The 19556-nt window shown below is 37.0% G+C and overlaps 1 protein-coding gene across 6 annotated transcripts in view; it reads left to right on the plus strand.

Annotated features, from left to right (window-relative positions):
- The window catches only part of SPATA17 (spermatogenesis associated 17), a 240313-nt gene that overhangs the window by 110257 nt on the left and 110500 nt on the right, over positions 1 to 19556 (plus strand). The window lies entirely within an intron of this gene.

A 19556-nucleotide genomic window follows, 5' to 3' on the forward strand; every position in this document is an offset into this window, starting at 1 on the left:
GTTAAGGGCAGCTATAAATATATCCTGTAATTCTTTAAACCTAGTACTCATTCTTGCTGACAGTTTTTTTCTTTTGAAAATTTTGAACTCCCTTTATACTTATAAACTTTCTTAATCTGAGTTCTGTGTGGTTTATACTTATGATTGGTAGTATGATAGAGAAAGCAATTTTAAAAATGATGAAGTGGGATTTAATTGAAGCATCTGTTAATTCTGTTTTATCCAGAGCTGTATAGTCATTGGGTATAAATGTAATAAATTGGAAACACCATAAAGGCTTAGCTGTTTTACTAATAAAAATAATACAATAGTATATATCCATGGAGTGCTTACCATGTGTCAGAGAATATGGTAGGTATTTTATACATGTTATTTTTTAAAGTATTTTGATTTCTTTTCAGGTTTCAATTAGGTGCCTGGTTTAACAAATCATTTCACAAACGCGACCAAGTAACTTGACTCATGGACCTTTATGAATTTTCAAACAAATTACTATTGTGTTTGTGTTAACAATACAAACCAAAAATGCTGTATCCCATTTTTCTCCTTGTTTATCCCATCCTGACTGCTAGTAATATCTGTGTATATAAACTTCAGTTTAGTGATCACTTGTCCCCAGAACTTCCTGGCATCCAATGAAATGATTCTTACCCTAAGTGAGAGCTTGGCTTCCAGCTCAGCTTTGTCTGATATAAATGCCCACACTCTTTCTACTGTACCATAGCCTCAAAGAAGAATCACTGGGAGATTACCTAGAATTGTCTGAGCCTCTGTTTCACTCTGCACCTTGAAAGAACATTGTGAGGATTAAATTTAATATGTTTAAAATGTTTCCAGGCCCTTAGAGAGCATTCAGTAAATGATAACAATCGTATTATTAGAATTTAAGCTGTCAAGGATAAACTAAGACTCTACACTTTGACTTTCTTCTGTTTGTTTTAGCTGTTGGGAACTCTCATTTTCTCATTTCCTTTCTTTGCTTTCCTTTAATTATTAAAGAAAATTAGTTAGAAATTTTCATAATGATGCCGCCTACCTCTGCATTTCATACCTGGCTTCACCGACCTGAGGGCAATACAGGGAAACGATGTTTTTAAATCACCTCCCTAAGAGAGGAATATTGTAAACATGTCAGGAATTTTCATTTGAATCTTGCAAGTTGATATATTTTGTCATACTGATCTTTACTATTTGATCACAAGTAACTGAAAATAAAAGGACAGGCCTTTGAAACTATAGACGCACTTTTACTAGACACACTTTTGATCCCAAGGCAAACTTCCGGCTCCCTTTCTTTCCTTCTCTTTTCTCTCTCCCTTCTTTCCTTTTCTTTCTTCCCTAGTAGAATAGTGACATCATCCTGGTCTCATCTGTTTACTTTGGTCAGGGGATTAGTTGTACCAACTGGAGAAGGCTACCCACTCCAGTATTCTGGCCTGGAGAATTCCATGGACTATCCATGGGTTTGCAAAGAGTTGGACACGACTGAGTGACTTTCACTTTCAACAGGATGGTACTGGAAATTTTAAATGTTTTATTCCTTATATCCACCAAAATGCTTTCCTTAGCTTTAAATAGGTACTTTTCATCATGAAATTAAAAAGTTGAATTTTAAAACTGATATTACAGGTACAGTTATAAATCAGCTTCACCTTCACAAAAATATGCAACACTGATATTTACTAAATAAAGTGAATATAAATCTTAACTTTAGAATTCATCAGTTACTCCAAATAATGTATTTTTCTGTACCTACAATCATTCTGATACTATGCTAGGACTAGGATCAGGTCATATAAATGTATAGTATATACTCCTTAACTACAAGAATTCCCTCCAATTTCAGTCTCTTTGGAAGGGGTGGAAGGAAATTGCCAACTTTCTGATACAGCTTATGCAGGTAGTCTCACTGAAATTAATATCTTATGTTTAGGATTTTGTTGATTCCATTTACTATTTTATTTTAATAAAAATCTTTACATATTTTTTCAAACCTAAGCAAGACTCAGAGAATGAAAGGCATAATATTTCACTTTCAAGTATTGTTAATGATGTTTTTCAAGATTACTTGGCTATTGGGAAGAAGTGAAGCTGCAGAAATAAAAATATTCCTAAGTCAAATGCGTATAGATTAATTGCATTGCCTGTTTTCAGAGTTTTGTTTTCAAATTATCTTAAATACACATTTAAGTACAAAATAAAAGCAAAATACAAATTATTTTGAAAGGCTTGTGTGAATTTTAGCTCTCAATTTGTTCAGATATTTGAAAAGTTACTGAAAAAATATTCAAACCTAAATAACTTTTATAAGAAGCATAGGAGGATAAGAGAAGTTTTGTTGAGGTCTTCTGATAGTAATTTTAGCCAGGAGAAAGATGATATTTTATTAGTGGTTTCAATAATTTAGGATTGACGTTAATGTAGTTTCTAGAATACTAATTTTCATATTAATTTCATAATTCTATAGCTTAATTTAGATTAGTTGAAATAAAACATTCAGACCATGCTTCAGAAAATGTGAAGAATTCTGTAAACTAAAATTGTATTTGTGAATTCATATATAGATAAAAAGTGAAGTCATGTGTTACTTAATGTATTAATTTTAAGATAATTATGCTGATATACTGATGTACTCATACTGCCAGCATAGTTTTAAAGTCAGTTTTAAGCATGTTTCTAGTACAAATAATATACATCTTAAAATAGTTCCAATATCTATTAGTAATTTTTAATGGTAATAATTATCTCATCTTTATGCAAGCAAATGTATTAACACTAATAGGAATTACTCAGGTAAATAACTAATATTACAATGAGTGAATTAATAGACCCCTCAGGGTTTTATTAATTAAAAAGTTCAAGTCATACTAAAGCACCTTTTGTATATGTTTATTTCAATGAGAAAACTGAACATGGTAACTTATTTGCATAAATAATCAATCACCATTTACTAGTAGTAATAAGGTTAATTTGTTGCTACAGACATAATAGGATTAGTCAATTATATTTCCCAGAAAATACTGTTTGTTATGCACCTCATCACCTGTAACACAGGATTGGATTTAGTGCCCTTATTAAATGAACACATCAAAAAATCTCTGTCTCTGTAAAAGTTTTATGAAAAGAAAGCTAATTTTAGTTGATTTGAGTAAGTAAAATGCAAACACTGCTCACATTTGTAAATTTAATTTATCTTTCTGCAAAGATTGATTATTTAATAAAGTTATTTATTTTGATTCAGTAACCAGTCAAACTAAATCTAACACATATAGGACATATTTCCTTTGAAGAAAATCTCATTTGCAAATTTGTTTTATTCCAAATAAACAGATTTTCATTCCCTTGTCCTTGTTCTTGGGTAATAAATTATGTTGTCTGCTCCACCTACTGGTAGATATATGCAAAGGACTATTGTTGGAGTCATTAGAAGATACTGCCTCTGAAGTGTTGCCAGATTTTTAAGGATCTTCTTGGAGGTCAGCAAAGTTACAGATACAAATGTAAAACTCAAGGTCTATTCAGAAAAATTAATATTTAGAAATATAGATTATTATATAAAATTATAGACATTAATAGTTTTCTGATTATATTATTTTCCTGAAATAGTTTCCTGAAAATATTACCCTTTTAAAAAATTTAATATGCCAATAAAAGGATAAATAAATACAAAATATATTTACAACTCAGTATATTAAAACTAGGCATATTTTATTTTGGACTTCCCTGGTGGCTCAGATGGTAAAAGAATCTGCCTGCAATGCAGGAGACCTGGGTTCAATCCCTGGGTTGGGAAGATGCCCTGGAGAAGAGAATGGCTACCTACGCCAGTATTCTTGCCTGGAGAATTCAATGGACAAAGGAGCCTGATGGGCTACACTCCATGGCATCACAAAGAGTTAGACATGACTGAGTCACTGACACCCACTTTTTCTGCATTTTATTTTAGTTATGGAATTTAATAGTTTATACATATTCAAATTAGAACTAAAATGAAAAAATATATGCTTAATTAAAACTATATACTTAATTAAATACATGTTTTTGGAAATATCTTTCATGTCATCTGTGTATAATAGATTTTTAATGTTTTTCCTTTAATGGGCAGTTAAAATTATCTTATCAATACTGAGATAATGACTTTCAGTTATTTATGATTCTTTAGAAAGACTCCATACTCTAATTAATATTAACAAAGCTTTACTTTTAATTACTATATTTTTTAGAGAAACAAATGGTTTCAGCTACTTTGCCTTTAAAAGTGCATGAAATCTTATTTGTATACAGAAGGAAAATATCTTCATTTTAAAAATTAAATTTGATATGCCAGAAATTAAGTGGTAGTCTGTTGATATGTAGAACATCTTTATAAGCCAAATCTTATAAGATGAAAGAATGCATAAATTAAGAAATATAGTAAAGCCTCCAAATCATTTATTACTTTCAACTCTATGTTTCTAGTATCATAAGTGGGAAGATCTATGCCTTGCATATATTAAATATTTAATATGTGACTGTTTTCCTGGTGGCTCAGATGGTAAAGAATCCGCCTGTAGGGCGGGAGACCTGGGTTCACTCCCTGGGTTGGGAAGATCCTCTGAAGAAGCAAATGGTTACCCACTCCAGTACTCTGGCTGGAGAATTCCATGGACTGTATAGTCCATGAGGTCACAAAGAGTCAGATATGACTGAGCAACCCCCCCCCATTTTTTTTCACGTGATTGCTGACTTTTAATTTGAGGTAATGAAATAACAGATGAATTGCAGTGTTTCAGTGTGCACCTACCTTTGTGTGTACGTGTGTGTGTGATGTGTCTTCGCACACGTGGTGTGTTTGGAAAGTGCCTTTGGGAAGGCATCTCATCAGGCATTGTCCTTAGACAAAGGTGTACCACAGCAATGGTTGGGAAACTCAAGGGTGATATTAAAACACACCCCTATAAGAAATTCTCTTGGGCTCATTTTAGACCTCTTGATCCTTATAAAACCAATTCTTTCACTTCAAAACATTAATTTTGTTCGATCCCAGTTTCTAGGTTGATCTCTATCTCTGTCTCTCTCCCTCTCTCTAGGTTTATGACCATCCAGTTATCCTTCCTGAAAACACCAGCGTTCTGATGATGTACTGCTCCTTGAGTTACCCACAATTCATTGCACCCTTTTCACCCTGTCTCTGAAATGGCTTAGTATTATAAGAAACTGATTCTAAGTGAGTTCATGTACAAAGATAGAGAAACACTAGGTCCTGCATATGAAAGGGTAAAAGCAAGCCAGAACATCGTGTAGATTTCTATGGTGGCTTCCTGTGAATAGCACAAATTACTTTTATTCTATTTATCCTCACAATATTCTATAAAGTAGCAGTTGTCTTACTGGTGACTAAAATGCCATTGTTTGGTATTCATTTTTCCCTGGACAGTTGGCAGATATATTCTTTCGGGCAGATTATGTAGTGAATAAAGATTTGACCTACGATCTTTGGATTTGCAGTTTAAGAGGCAGGTCTTGAAGTTTGGTCATTTGTTCTTGGTTCCAGGTGAACTGTCCATATCAAGAAATCATCATATAGTTTGTTACTATTGGCAGTCTCTGTTCAGAAAAGGCCAAGGACTGAACTACCATGAAGAATGAATTAGCTATTAACTTTTACATTTTATTTCCTTCCTCTTTAACATTATAGTTTTTATTATCCTGTAATATATGAAAGGGATAAAATTATCCATTATCAGAACTCTTTGAAGAGACAGATGAAATGGTGAAAGAAAATATCTTGTTGTGTCCCCAGAATGAGTCCCTTTTCCACTCTTGTCTCCTTGCTGTTATCAAACCACCCGCATCTAAGAAACAGAGGCAAAAATATGGATAGAAGCAAAATTAAAATTAAATTAAAAGAAAGACTTCTTAAGTAGAAAAGTGCCTAGCTACTTTTATTATTTATACTTTTTCTTTTCCATATACTGTATTTTTAAAGATGTTTTAATTTTTTTCTCTTTAGCAAATACCCTATGAATCTCTCCTGTACATGTGAACTGGGGTGGATTTATGTGTTTTGGGGCTTGAAGCTTATACAATTTGGGGATTCACGTTTGAGAAGATAGTATGGCTCAAATGGTAAAGAATCTCCCTGCAGTGCAGGAGACCTGAATTCGATCCCTGGGTTGGGAAGATCCCCTGGAGGAGGAAGTGGCAACCTGCTCCAGTATTCTTGCCTGGAGAGTTCCATGGACAGAAGAGCCTGGCGGGCTATGGTCCATGGGGTCACAAATAGTGGGACACAACTGAGTGACTGACACTTTCACTTCACTTCATACAATTTCAGGAGGTATTTACTTGTTGATGACAGCCACATCTCTGGAGCAACGTGAGTTTTTAGATGAGTCTCTATTCTCCTGTGTTTTCTGTGATACATGGGTTTGTTGTGTCTCTGAAGGTGAATGGTGTGTGTAACTGCAGGGGAAGTACCAGGGAGTGTAGAGTGTTTCATTTAAGGAAATCCTTGGGTTTGTATGAAGACTTCTTCTGGGCCAATAGTAAATGTAAATTAAATAAAAGTAATAGTTACAGATGTAAAAAAAGATAGTGTACAATTACAAATACAAGAGGAGGAATACATTTTTAGTGAGCAAAAATAATTTCATACACATTTTAGGTGTTAATGTGTACTATACCAGAATTCAAAATCTCAAAACAGTAGTTTTATTAACTGCCTGACTGCTCTATAATATGTGTTCTCTGTATTTTGGCCTCATACTCTTGCTTCTTTTGACAGTAATTTTGTTACATTTTCTAGAGTGAGAAGGGAAATTTTATTCACTCTTTTCTCAAGGAATGTTGACCTAAATTTCTTATTACTACAAAAAATCTTAAATGATGTATTTCTATTTGCTCATGCTGCATTATTGAGCTCAGTTTTGAAAAGGGAGAACTTCCATTTGTAAGGTAAATGATGAGAATCAAATTCTCCATTTATCACACATGTGAATTTTAGGATGATTTTCCATGGTCCAGTTTCTGGCAGTTTATACCCCTTTTCAAACCCTGTTTCTTGTCCACTACCCACACACTTCCAGGGCCACACACCTCAGGAAGTTTGTGTTGCATTGCAGTCTCTAGATCTGCGTCTCTATCTGTGATGCCTGGTGAGTCTGCACAGTGAGTTGCAGGAACATTCCTGAAAGTTATTCCTATATTGGGATTGCTAACAAATTTTAAGTATACTTGGAAGTACGAGAAAAAAACAATCCACAAATATATATGTAAATATATCCAACTAAACTTAAATATATGAAAGTGAAAGTGTTTGTTGGTCAGTCGTCTCCAACTCTGCAACCCCATGGAATGTAGCGTGCCAGGCACCTCTGTCCTTGGACTTCTCTAGGCAAGAATACTGAAGTGAGTTGCCATTTCCTCCTCCAATATATGCAAATATATCCAACTAAACTTGAATGTATGACTGCCTTCTTTTTAGCTTGATCCCGAACATGTCTGCAGCACCACTGTCATGCCACCCAACCCAGGCAGGATAAAGGATAAGGCAGAATATAGAGAATCAGTGGAATTAACTGATTGTTTTATTTTTTTCAAATTTTACCAAAACGCACAACCATGTGAGCACATTGCCAGGGTCCCTCCCCTTGTCTTGGAGAGGGCCTATCATAAACGAGGGGCCCAAAGGTTACGCTCATCAATTTCACTCTTATTTCACCTGTAATTGGACTTCATTTTTGTACTGTGTGCAAACCTGCTGCTCTGGTTAATCTTGCTCACATTAGATTTAACTTTTATTTTAATGTGCTTTAAATAATCATCTGCTTAATCAGATAGCCAATCTAGCATTCAGACATTTAAATAAATTGTATTATTTTAGTCCTGTCTTTAAAATTGAACCACCTGATTTTCTTTGGATCTCTCTTATTTCTTTTACATTTTATTTTATAAATTCGGCGTCCATTTATTTCCATCCAGTACATTGGTAAGTTTTTAATGTATTGGGTTATGGAATAGAGAGAGTTCTCATTAGATATTAAAAAATAAACTATATATATATGTATATTATGTATTTATATACATATGTATATTATGTATTTATATGCATATGTATGTTTGGTGGTTTGGTGGTTTAATCACTAAGTCATATCCGACTGCTGTGATCCCGTGGACTGTAGCCTGCCAGGCTTCTCAGTCCATGGGATTCTCCAGGCAAGAATACTGGAGTGGATTGCCATTTCCTTCTCCAGGGGATCTTCCCGACCCAGGAGTCGAACCTACGTATCCTGCATTGCAGGCAGATGATTTACCAACTGAGCTATATACATACATATTGGGAGGCCCAGTATGTATGTGTACAAACATACAAATTCAGACTCATGTAAAATTTTCAATACTGTTTTTTTTAAAAAAATAACATTTAACTAATGTTTATTGGGACTATTCTCTAATCACAAGCTTAAAATATATTCAGTACCAAAACCTGGTAATACAAGGATAAAAGTAGAAGAATAAATTTGTTTATATTGTACCATCCCAAAGATAACCACTGTTAAAAATTTGGTTTATGTTCTTCCAGTAATTTTATATGCATGGATAGATATATATTATAGATAACTATATATAACATGTACATATATGTGTGTCTGTTTTTCACTTAGAAATGGTATCTGATACAGTTTTAATAGAAAATTCAAGTCAGGAAAGAATTAGGACAAAATATGTCACAAAAATTAATTCTCATTTCCTACCTCAGTGTAAAATGTTCCTCCATTTATTCTTGTCCCCAGCACACCAGAGTTTAAATTGCATTGTATATGAATCTTTTATGGAAAATAATTTACAGCTAACTACTATGTACTTATTTCTGTTGGTTTTGTATAAAGTTAATGTTGCTGGTAAGTTAATTGCAATCAGTCCTATCCAGTTCTTCATTGATTAGACAAGACTGAGTTTGGGGTGATTCCTTTTGATATCACTAATTTTATTAATAATATAATGAAACCCCAAATCTAGAAATCCAAGGAAATTAATATCATTGCTTTAACTAGATCTGATGAGATGAGTGGGTCTGTAATATACTGTAGATATGAAGATTTATTCCTCTTATTTTGACTACTCTTCTGTTTTTAGGATATTTCATAAATACTTTATGGGCGTTCCTGGTGGCTCAGTGGTAGAGAAGCTGCCTGCCAAGCAGGAGACATGAGTTTGATCCCTGGGTGGGGAAGATCCCCTAGAGTAGGAAGTGGCAACCCATTCCAGTATTCTTGCCTGAGAAATCCTATGGATAGAGGAGTATGGCGGACTGCAATCCATGGGATTACAGAGTCAGATGCGACTTAGCGGTAGACTTTCACTTCACTTTCATAGATACTTTAGATTAAGACCAGTTCTAAGTTAGATGTTGTTATAACTGATACACAATGAAGAAGTGGAATTTGTTAGCTCATGATTCATCCTAGCTCTTCGAAAGACCAAAAGAATAACTATATGTATAGATAAGCCCTGCTCTCCCTATTTAATTCCCTCTTCTGGATTGGAAAACTTCAGAAATCTTTCAACTGAGTATCTGGTGGCCAAATTTTAAAATCTCAGGCTTTGGTATAATTCATCTCCTTTCTTCCCTTCTCTTTTCTCCTTTACTCTTCCTCCACACCTCTTTCCCCAGCCTTTATATACAATAATCAAACACACTTAGTATTAAAAGTAGGAACATAGGGAGAGAAATTATACTTTCAAATGTTTCCTTCAAATGAACTCTTAACTAAGGCAGTGGTTAAGATACTCAATCATTGTCTAGTGTAGCTAATTTGGTCAAGATCACTTTTAAGAACATGAGCATTTGTTAACTTTTGAGCTTAAGCTAAGGTATAGTCCAATATTTGCTGGTGGCTCAGTGGTAAAGAATTCTCCTGCAGTGTGGGAGACACAGGAGATAGGGGTTCAAACCCTGAGTTGGGAAGATCCCCTGGAGAAGGAAATGGCAACCCACTCCAGTATTCTTGCCTGGGAAATCCCACGGACAGAGGAGCCTGGTAGGCTACAGTCCATGGGGTCACAAACAGTCGGACAGGACTGATGCGATGAAGCACAGCATGCATAGTCCAACACAAGAAATTAGCTATGACCTTAAGATTCTATGCAGAATAAATTAGATAAATATTTTAAAAGACACAGAAAGTGTTCTCAGTATTTTATGTTTTTATTATAGTCACAAAAAACAAAGAGGAATTGCAATTATTTTAAAATGTATATAAAATGTTTCATTTTGATGTATAGAGCATGATTTTAAGAATTTTAGTATAAAGTGGCAAGTTTCCTGTGTAACCAATAGTCATGTCAATTGCTGTTTCTATCTACTGTATGTCTTGAAAGTTGGAAGTATTTCAGTCAAAAAGTGAGTTATATTATCCACACAGTATCACAACAGACAGTAAAATAAAGGATGAGAAAATGGAAGGAAGGTATGGAGAAAGGAGGAAAGGGAAAGAATTTATCTTTAAATCTTAATCTGTGAATATCCCTTGGACCTAAAATAAATAAACTGCACATCTTAATTAGCTATTATTATACTGAAAGATTTGCCAAAATGATATAATCTTTCTTAATTTGACAAAAGTTATGTTTTCAGGATGTTTAATTTATTAGTTTGTCTCCCTAATGAGGTGAATTTCAATTTCTTAAATTTATTTGGATTTATTTTTCCATTTACTTTTAAATTAAACCATGTATGTGCTGTGCTTAGTCGCTCAGTTGTGTCTGACTGTTTGCGACCCCATGGGCTGTAGCGTGCCAGGCTCCTCTGTTCATGGGGTTTCTCCAGGTAACAATACTGGAGTGGGTTGCCATGCCCTCCTCCAGGGGATCTTCCCGACCCAGGGATTGAACCCAGGTCTCAGACATTGCAGGCAAATTTCAGTTCTAATATCCCATTGAAATAAACCGTGATCATTCAGTTCAGTCAGTTCAGTCACTCAGTCGTGTCCGACTCTTTGTGACCCCATGAACTGCAGCACGCCAGACCTCCCTGTCCGTTACCAACTCCCAGAGTCCACCCAAACCCATGTCCATTGAGTCGGTGATACTATCCAACCATCTCATCCTCTGTCGTCCCCTTCTCCTCTTGCCTTCAATCTTTCCCAGCATCAGGGTCTTTTCAAATGAGTCAGCTCTTTGCATCAGGTGGCCAAAGTATTGGAGCTTCAGCTTCAACATCAGTCCTTCCAATGAACACCCAGGACTGATCTCCTTTAGGATGGACTGGTTGGATCTCCTTGTAGTCCAAGGGACTCTCAAGAGTCTTCTCCAACACCACAGTTCAAAAGCATCAACTCTTCAGTACTCAGCTTTCTTTATAGTCCAACTCTCACCTCCATACATGACTACTGGAAAAACCATAGCCTTGACTAGACGGACCTTTGCTGACAAAGTAATGTCTCTGCTTTTTAATATGCTATCTAGGTTGGTCGTAACTTTCCTTCCAAGGAGCAAGCGTCTTTTAATTTCATGGCTGCAGTCACCATCTGCAGTGATTTTGGAGCCCCCCAAAATAAAGTCGGCCACTGTTGCCACTGTTTCCCCATCTATTTCCCATGAAGTGATGGGCCCAGATGCCATGATCTTAGTTTTCTGAATGTTGAGCTTTAAGCCAACTTTTTCACTCTCCTCTTTCACTTTCATCAAGAGGCTCTTTAGTTCTTCCCTTTCTGCCATAAGGGTGGTGCCATCTGCATATCTGAGATTATTGATATTTCTCCCGGCAATCTTGATTCCAGCTTGTGCTTCATCCTGCCCAGCATTTCTCATGATGTACTCTGCATATAAGTTAAATAAGCAGGGGTGAAAATACACAGCCTTGACGTACTCCTTTTCCTATTTGGAACCAGTCTGTTGGTCCATGTCCAGTTCTAACTGTTGCTTCCTGACCTGTATACAAGTTTCTCAAGAGACAGGTCAGGTGGTCTGGTATTTCCATCTCTTTCAGAATTTTCCGTAGTTTATTGTGATCCACACAGTCAAAGGCTTTGGCATAGTCAATAAAGCAGAAATAGATGTTTTTCTGGAACTCTCTTGCTTTTTCGATAATCCAGCAGATGTTGGCAATTTGATCTCTGGTTCCTCTGCCTTTTCTAAAACCAGCTTAAACATCTGGAAGTTCACGGTTCACGTATTTCTGAAGCCTGGCTTGGAGAATTTTGAGCATTACTTTACTAGTATGTGAGATGAGTGCAATTGTGCAGTAGTTTGAGCATTCTTTGGTATTGCCTTTCTTTGGGATTGAAATGAAAACTGACCTTTTCCAGTCCTGTGATCATTTGATAATATAATTTTGTTGTACTCTTATTATTTGTATTTATGATTTATGTTCATAAGTTGCCTTATGATCATCTGTATTACTCTTGAACTCACATCACTAAACTGTTTCAATTTATTTTGCCTGAATTCTTAATTATATAGCCATACCAAAATCAACTTCTCTATCAACTATTATTGAAATTATATCAGAATTATCATTGAGCTTTCCCTAACCTTCCAAGGCAGAGTTGCTTTTTTCTCCCTCTGTGTTTTAATATAACATTTACCACTGGTGTTATGGTTACATCTACTTTGGCCTAATGTAGGTGAACTTATAAAAGAGAGCAATTATGTTGTTTTAACATCTCCAATACCAAAATAGGTTCATAAGTAATGTCGATTGACTAATAAATGAATGGGTTATATACATGTCCTAATTCTGATTTATAATAATTTCAGATTCAAAATAAGAAAGGAAACTTTTATCTCCATCTCAGTTATTCACTAGTCCTTCTTTGCATTAAAAAATTATTAAAAACAATTATTTTGAAAGCTGTAATAATTTTTAGTAACTGATTTCTATATTGCTAAAATATGTATTTTAAAGGGGAAATTTTATATACAATGAAAATACATAGAGTAAACTAACAATTTTAAAGGCTGCATAAGTCCCAAATCAAACCAGATTTTACAACCAGATAGCATGGAGATGAATTTCAAACTCAGATCTGGCTGCCTTCAAAACCACACTTTCTCTTTATGTTATAGTTTGAAGGCAGCTGAGAAAGGTCCTAAAGAACATTTTCCTGGATGATGGCTGAAATCATACTTTGAAGTTCTATTTATTTGAAGGTATCTAGTAGACAACATGGGTTTCCCTGGTGGCTCAGTGGTAAAGAATCTGCCTGCCAATGCAGGACATGCAGGTTCAGTCCCTAGGCTGGGAAGATCTCCTGGAGATGGAAATGCAACCCATTCTGATATTCTTGCCTAGAAAATCCCATGGATGGAAAATCCTGGCAGGCTATAGTCCATGGGGTCTTAAACACAACAACAACAGTAGACAACATATTCAGCATCATTACCTTTAACCCCTGTGTGAATTAGCTAATCAATTCCTTTAAACACCAGGAGGTAGAAGGCATAAGTCTAGATGCAAGATCCTCTCACAAGAATGCAAGGGGCACTTCTGGGTAGCTTTTAGGCAATGTGTGTGCTTTGTTAAGGAAAGAGAAGAGTCAGGCTGGGTACTTATCTATTAAGTATTTTCATCTCTGAGGCATCAGCTGAAATTCTAAAACAACAGAAATCCTATTCTACATGGAGTTACACATTGTTTTGTGATCATATTATTTGAGATCAAGAGATAGCTCTAAGAACACAAATGTCTGACACCTCACTGTCGATCTGACTAGTAATGTTTCTTTCATTATGTTTCATTCATGATGAATGAATGAATGTTTCATTCATGATGAATGCTCGTGTCAGTGAAAGAACTGGGACAGAACAATGCCCCAAATGATAATACTGAAGCTATAGTTACTGATATGTTCAGTAGGGGTCTTCCCTCTTAGCTAAGCTGGTAAAGAATCCTCCTACAATGGAGGAGACCTTGGTTCTGTTGTCGGGTTCAGATGATCCACTGGAGAAGGGATAGGCTACCCACTCCAGTATTCTTGCTTCCCTGGTGACTCATATGGTAAAGAATCCACCTGCAATGTGGGAGACCTGGGTTCAGTCCCTGGGTTGGGAAGATGCCCTGGAGAAGGGAATGGCTACCCACTCCAGTATTCTAACCTGGAGAATTCCAGAGGCATTTGGCAGGCTACAGTCCATGGGGTAACAAATAGTATAGTTAATGGTAGAAGTGAGGAACAATATTTGCCAAGAGCCATAATGGAATGGTCAGGACAGAAAATTGGCAGAGAAGGGAAAGAAAGGTGATATAGAGTCCAATATTTAAACCCACTTATCCCTGCTTGAGTTCAGAACAAATTGAGAAAGGAATAGATGGAAATCAATAGTGTTAGTTTTATTAGCAGTGAGAGCTGGATTGAAAGTTTACAGGAGAGATGAAATAACCAAGTAAGCATGGACCCAATAAAGGTGGGAGAGGATGTGTTGACAAGCATAAAGTTGAAGGCTGAAATAGAGGGAAGGAGAATTTAACCCTGTAAGTCAGAAGGAATGAAACAAGTGTAGGATCATATATGGATCATATACTTTTGTAGGGATGATTGAAAGTTGAAGTAAATTTGCATTTCGAGTACTTCGAAATCCTAGTTGATCTTCTAAAATCATTCTGAGAAGAATCAGAGACAGACAGGGGCTCGGAGGGACCAGCTAGATTTGAAGTCCTCGAATAGGTAGTGTCTCCAGTCTGCCTGGTTATATGATTCATTCCAGCAGTCATCAGCAGCCTGAGCTTGTAAGCATGAAGAATAACAGTAACAACACTTAACAGTCATTGATGGCCTACTATGAGCTAAATATTCTGTTTTACATTAATTACCTCTCTTAATTCTCATTACCACCCTATAAGGTAGACAGTTATCCCCAATTCATTGATGAAGCACAGAGAAATTAAGGACCTAGGGTCAGTGTTAGTGTGTGATGGTCTAGACCAGGGTTCACATTCACAGTGAGTATGAGTACATGGTACTGCCTCTTTAAAAAAGTTAGCATTTGTTGAGTAAATTCTATGTCCTGGGCACTTTTCACAGTGCTTTAGCTATATTAACATATTTAAACTTACATATGACCTAATGGGGCTTCCCTCATAGCTCAATCCGTAAAGAGTCTGCCTGCAGTGCAGGAGACCTGGGCTCGATTCCTGGGTCAGGAAGATCCTGTGGAGAAGTAAATGGCAGTCCACTTCAGATTCTTGCCTGGAGAATCCTGTGGACAGAGAAGCCTGGCGGGCTACAGTCTATGGGGTCTCAAGAGTAGGACACAACTGAACGACTAAGCCCAGAAGCACACACATGACCTGATGGGATAGTTCTGTTATTTCAGAGGCTTCCCTGGTGGCTCAGAAAGTAAAGAAGCTCCCTGCAGTGTAGGAGACCTGGGTTCAACCCCTGGATTGGGAAGATCCCTTGGAGGAGGAAATGGCAACCCACTACAGTATTCTTTCCTGGAGAATCTCATGGACAGAGGAGTCTGGTGGGTCCACGGGGTCCCATAGAGTCAGACATGACTGAAGTGACTTAGCATAGTACCCATGTTACAGTGAATTTAAGTAATACAGGCTAGGATCACAGAAGAAGTAAAAGATAGAGTTGGGAATTCAGATTTAATTAATTAACCACTAAGTTCTACTGCATAGTTGAATGGATTATGGTTTGGGGCATGGCCAGGATGGTGGATGTTAAGAACCTGAGTCATTAAAATAACCAACCATGTGATTCATATTACTAGGGAAAAAAATGTGAGGGCAAGAAGAGGTAATAGATTAGGAAAAACTTGAGAGATCACTCCACTTGAGATCTTTCAGGAATCAATCTTATAGTTAACTAAGGATGTGGGATCTAGTAGACTAGGAAGTTAAGAGGATGAGATGCTTGTGTCTAAGCTTATTGAATTATTAACACAGAGCAGATTTGGATGACGAGGACATGTAGGGCATGGCTAACATTGTGTCAGGGTGAAGGTCAGGGAAGGTGAAGGAGTCGAAGATCTGTGAAGATAACTATTGGAATAGTTGCCTATCTATACATGAAAATCACTTAAAATTTTGCCAGAACACAAAGTAGAAGGGAAGCCTAAATGACATGCCAAAGGCCATCATGAATATGGAGGAATGCCCAACAAGTCTGTATATAATAACCATAAGGAAGGACAAAAGAAGAGATATTCAGACTGCAAGAAGGTAGATGCATCATGATTTGAAAGTGACATTGGGGCACTGAGATAATGTAAATCTATCCCTGGTCACGGCGATCCAGGGGAGTACTGGATCTGAATGTTTTCCTCAGGAGGGCTGCAAGGGAAGTGGTGCTCTAGACGAGAAGGCAGCTTTAGTTATAATTTTTTTAAAAGGTAGAAAATGTATTTATTGAAAAGTTTGAGGGCATAGCTGAGTGGGTTCGCATAGATAGGAGATGGGTTCCAAAGGGCAAGGTTGAAAAGATTCTAGGCAAGGGAATGAGGAGTGTTGGGAAGAGTAACAGGGTAGTTGAGGATGGATATACCAGAAATGTAAAGGAGAGCTGTGATTAATTTAGCAGAAAACCATTTGTGCAAACTCAGTTTCACCAGAAAACAAATAGACAAATAATTGCTTGATCCGACTGTACCCTATTGTGGAGAAATTTAAGTTGCTGTGCCTATTTTTTATTTCAGCTATTCCAGTGATATTATAGAGTGGAAGTGAATTATGGATTAAAAAGTACAAGGGTAGTACTATTTCCTCAAATTTTGAAGAGGACAAAACCAAAAATGCATACAAACTTGTAATGCAATGCAGTAGCACACTGCCCAAAACAGAGACTAGACTATTATTTGTTTTAGAACAGATCAGTTTCTTGATCAAAATATTAATTGGCCAACTTCTTTTGAAAAAATTATGTTATCAAATTATATTACTACCAGAGGGACTTATAGTTTAAGTAGTAATAAAAGATAATAGGGTCATGAAGCGTATGGGATGGAATTTTCTAAGCTCCCTGCCATTGAGGAGACCAGAGCAAAAATTGGAATGTGAAAAGATAACTTTAAAAAGCTAAAATAAAATTTTTATTTATTGGAAATATAGAGAAAAGTACAAAAATTGTTATCACCCAGCTCAGTGGTCACAAAGTGGCAGGTATAACGTGTACCTGGTAAGTACCAGTTAATGATTTCCATCCAAGAAGTCACAGATCTTCAGAACAAAACTGTGTGAGAACAAGTGGTCTGAAAAGGAGGTGGCCTTTAGGATCTAGAGACAAGATTGTAGCCAACCAGATTAAGGCAACATAGTGTTCTATGGCCAAGAAGCATGGATAAAATTAAAAATTTTGATAAGACTTTGATAAAGTTTAAAATGAATTTCTCTTGTTTCCTTAAAAAATAACCCTTCTTCAATGAGTCATGGGATATCAGTTTTTTTGCAGAGTCCCATAAAATACTGGAAGTAATGCTTGACAAATTCTCCATTCCACTGGTATATTTTCTTTAACAAAAGAAAATTTTCATTTACTTGCCTGTTTCTATAATGCCAAGCATTTTTCTTTTAGCTACTAATTTCTTGGAAGTCACCTTTTAACCCCAAACTATGGAATCATCTTCAAACCAAATCCTCTGTTGAAGAACCAAGCAAGAGAAAACATGGGGTTTCCAAAGAGAGTTAAAAAGGTGTGTAACGAAAGGTTTCTAGAGGGATGGTGATCATAAAAACATCATTCACTCTGTTTCCTCTGTTTTCCTTAGGGGATTCAGGTTTCATTCGTGGGTGTAATAAGCCAGTTCAGAATGTGTGGCAATTGTGTATCAGAGGAGTCACACACAGAAGGGAGTTTTCAGATCACTGTGAATGGAGTGTCCACTTTCACTGCTCCACTGAGAATAACTCTTGATCTAGTCACCCAGGAATTTCTGAGCTGTAAAATCCATAGGACCTCTCAAAGGTCTGCACACTGCCCATCACTCCAGTGATCTTGTGGCCTCCTCTGGCCTTGGTGACAATATGGTCAGCTTTTCCTCCCACTCTTTGATCATTTCTTCTCACTTTTTTTCCCAGTAATTCCTGTGTGTCTTGTTTATTCTGTTATTATATGGGACTATTTATAGTTTTTTAATATCAAAGTTATTTAAGATTCTCTTCCTTTGTATGTTGTGTTTGTGTTGTTGTTTGCTGGGAATGACTTCTCCCCCACTTTACACACCAAACAAATCCCATCTTTTCTTTCAAGATCCTGCTGGACACTGGGCATCCTCCCCGCCCCCACCCCCACCCCCACCGCAAGATGGTCTCTTTCCAGGATGGCCTTCTGTCCGTGTCAACAGTAATTTCAGTATTTTATATTTGTTTTATAAACTATCGAGGCTGTGACTCAAATGGAAAGAGAGGAAGCAAAGCCAAATCTGGAGAACCTGCCAAGGTAGTAGGCAGAAGAAAATGTTAAAGAAGCCAAAGGGTCACAGGGGTGGTGGGGGTGATGGTGGGTGGGGCTTGCTACAGATTGGGGGAAGGAGCAGGTCTAGAGAAATGCCTAAGGAAGAAAACAAGGAACTTTCATCAGTTTTTGCAGGGACCAGTAACATTTAGAGATAAAGAGAGGAAGGAGTCGTATAATGGGGAAGATTTCCCAGGAAATCTTTCTCAGAAAATCTTTCAAAATTCAATACGGTTAAAGGAAATCCTGACTGGGGAGGGGGAAGATACTCTTTCAGTCCCAAGATTTTCCGAGTCATCATGATAATGCTGTATTTTGGAAACCTCAGACCAGCCTCCACTTCTTTTTTCCTCCTCACATTCAATGAGTCACGATGTTTCTGCCACAAGAACAGAATCTGTTTCTGCAGAGGTCAGCTGTCACCTTCCAGTTACCACTCTGTGTGTGTGGCATCTGTCCTCATGCTGTTCCACCCTCCCTGGCATCTGACCCTGGTGACCTCCTCCGCGAAGCCATCTTCTCCCTCACGCCATGCCCGACCCCTCCAACACCCGCCGTTAGCTCTTTCCAGTGCCCTTCACTTCATGAGCTTCTCTTCTCCCTTTTACTTCTTATAAATACACACTAAGACTTCTTCTTGGAAAAAATTCCCTCAGTCTCCCTGCTCTCCTCAGTGACTCCATCCATTTTCACACCTTCAGCCATTTTTTATTCAGGAAACACTTCAGTTGCTGGCTGTGACCGCTCTCTTAAGTTCCAAACCTACTCTGACGACAACACATTAGACCTTTCAACCTGAATGCTTTGTGGGAAGCTCAGTCCTAATGTCCGCCAATCAGAGGTGAATATTCCCACATAACTGCTCTTCTTGCTAATTCTCTGCCGGGGTTCTAAAGGCAAGATTTTCCCGCAACTCTACAGTCCCTTATATTCTTCTTGATTAACCTGTTATCCATGTTTTTTGCCTCTGTTTCTATAAAATGCCCTCTGTCCATGTCACTCTACTGTTCCCACCAGTCTCTGTTCTTCCCTCTGGGTAAGCAAGCTTCACCTCCTTCACAGACTTCTGGTCTTATATCACTTATGCAGATTAACATGGCTTGATGGTCTGCTCTGAGCCAGGCATTGAGAAAGGTAATGAGTCAGGGTTCTCAACTCTTCTTTAAAAACAAAATT

Source organism: Cervus elaphus, chromosome 14 (genome assembly GCF_910594005.1).
Source record: "Cervus elaphus chromosome 14, mCerEla1.1, whole genome shotgun sequence".
Classification (NCBI taxonomy): Eukaryota; Metazoa; Chordata; class Mammalia; order Artiodactyla; family Cervidae; genus Cervus; species Cervus elaphus.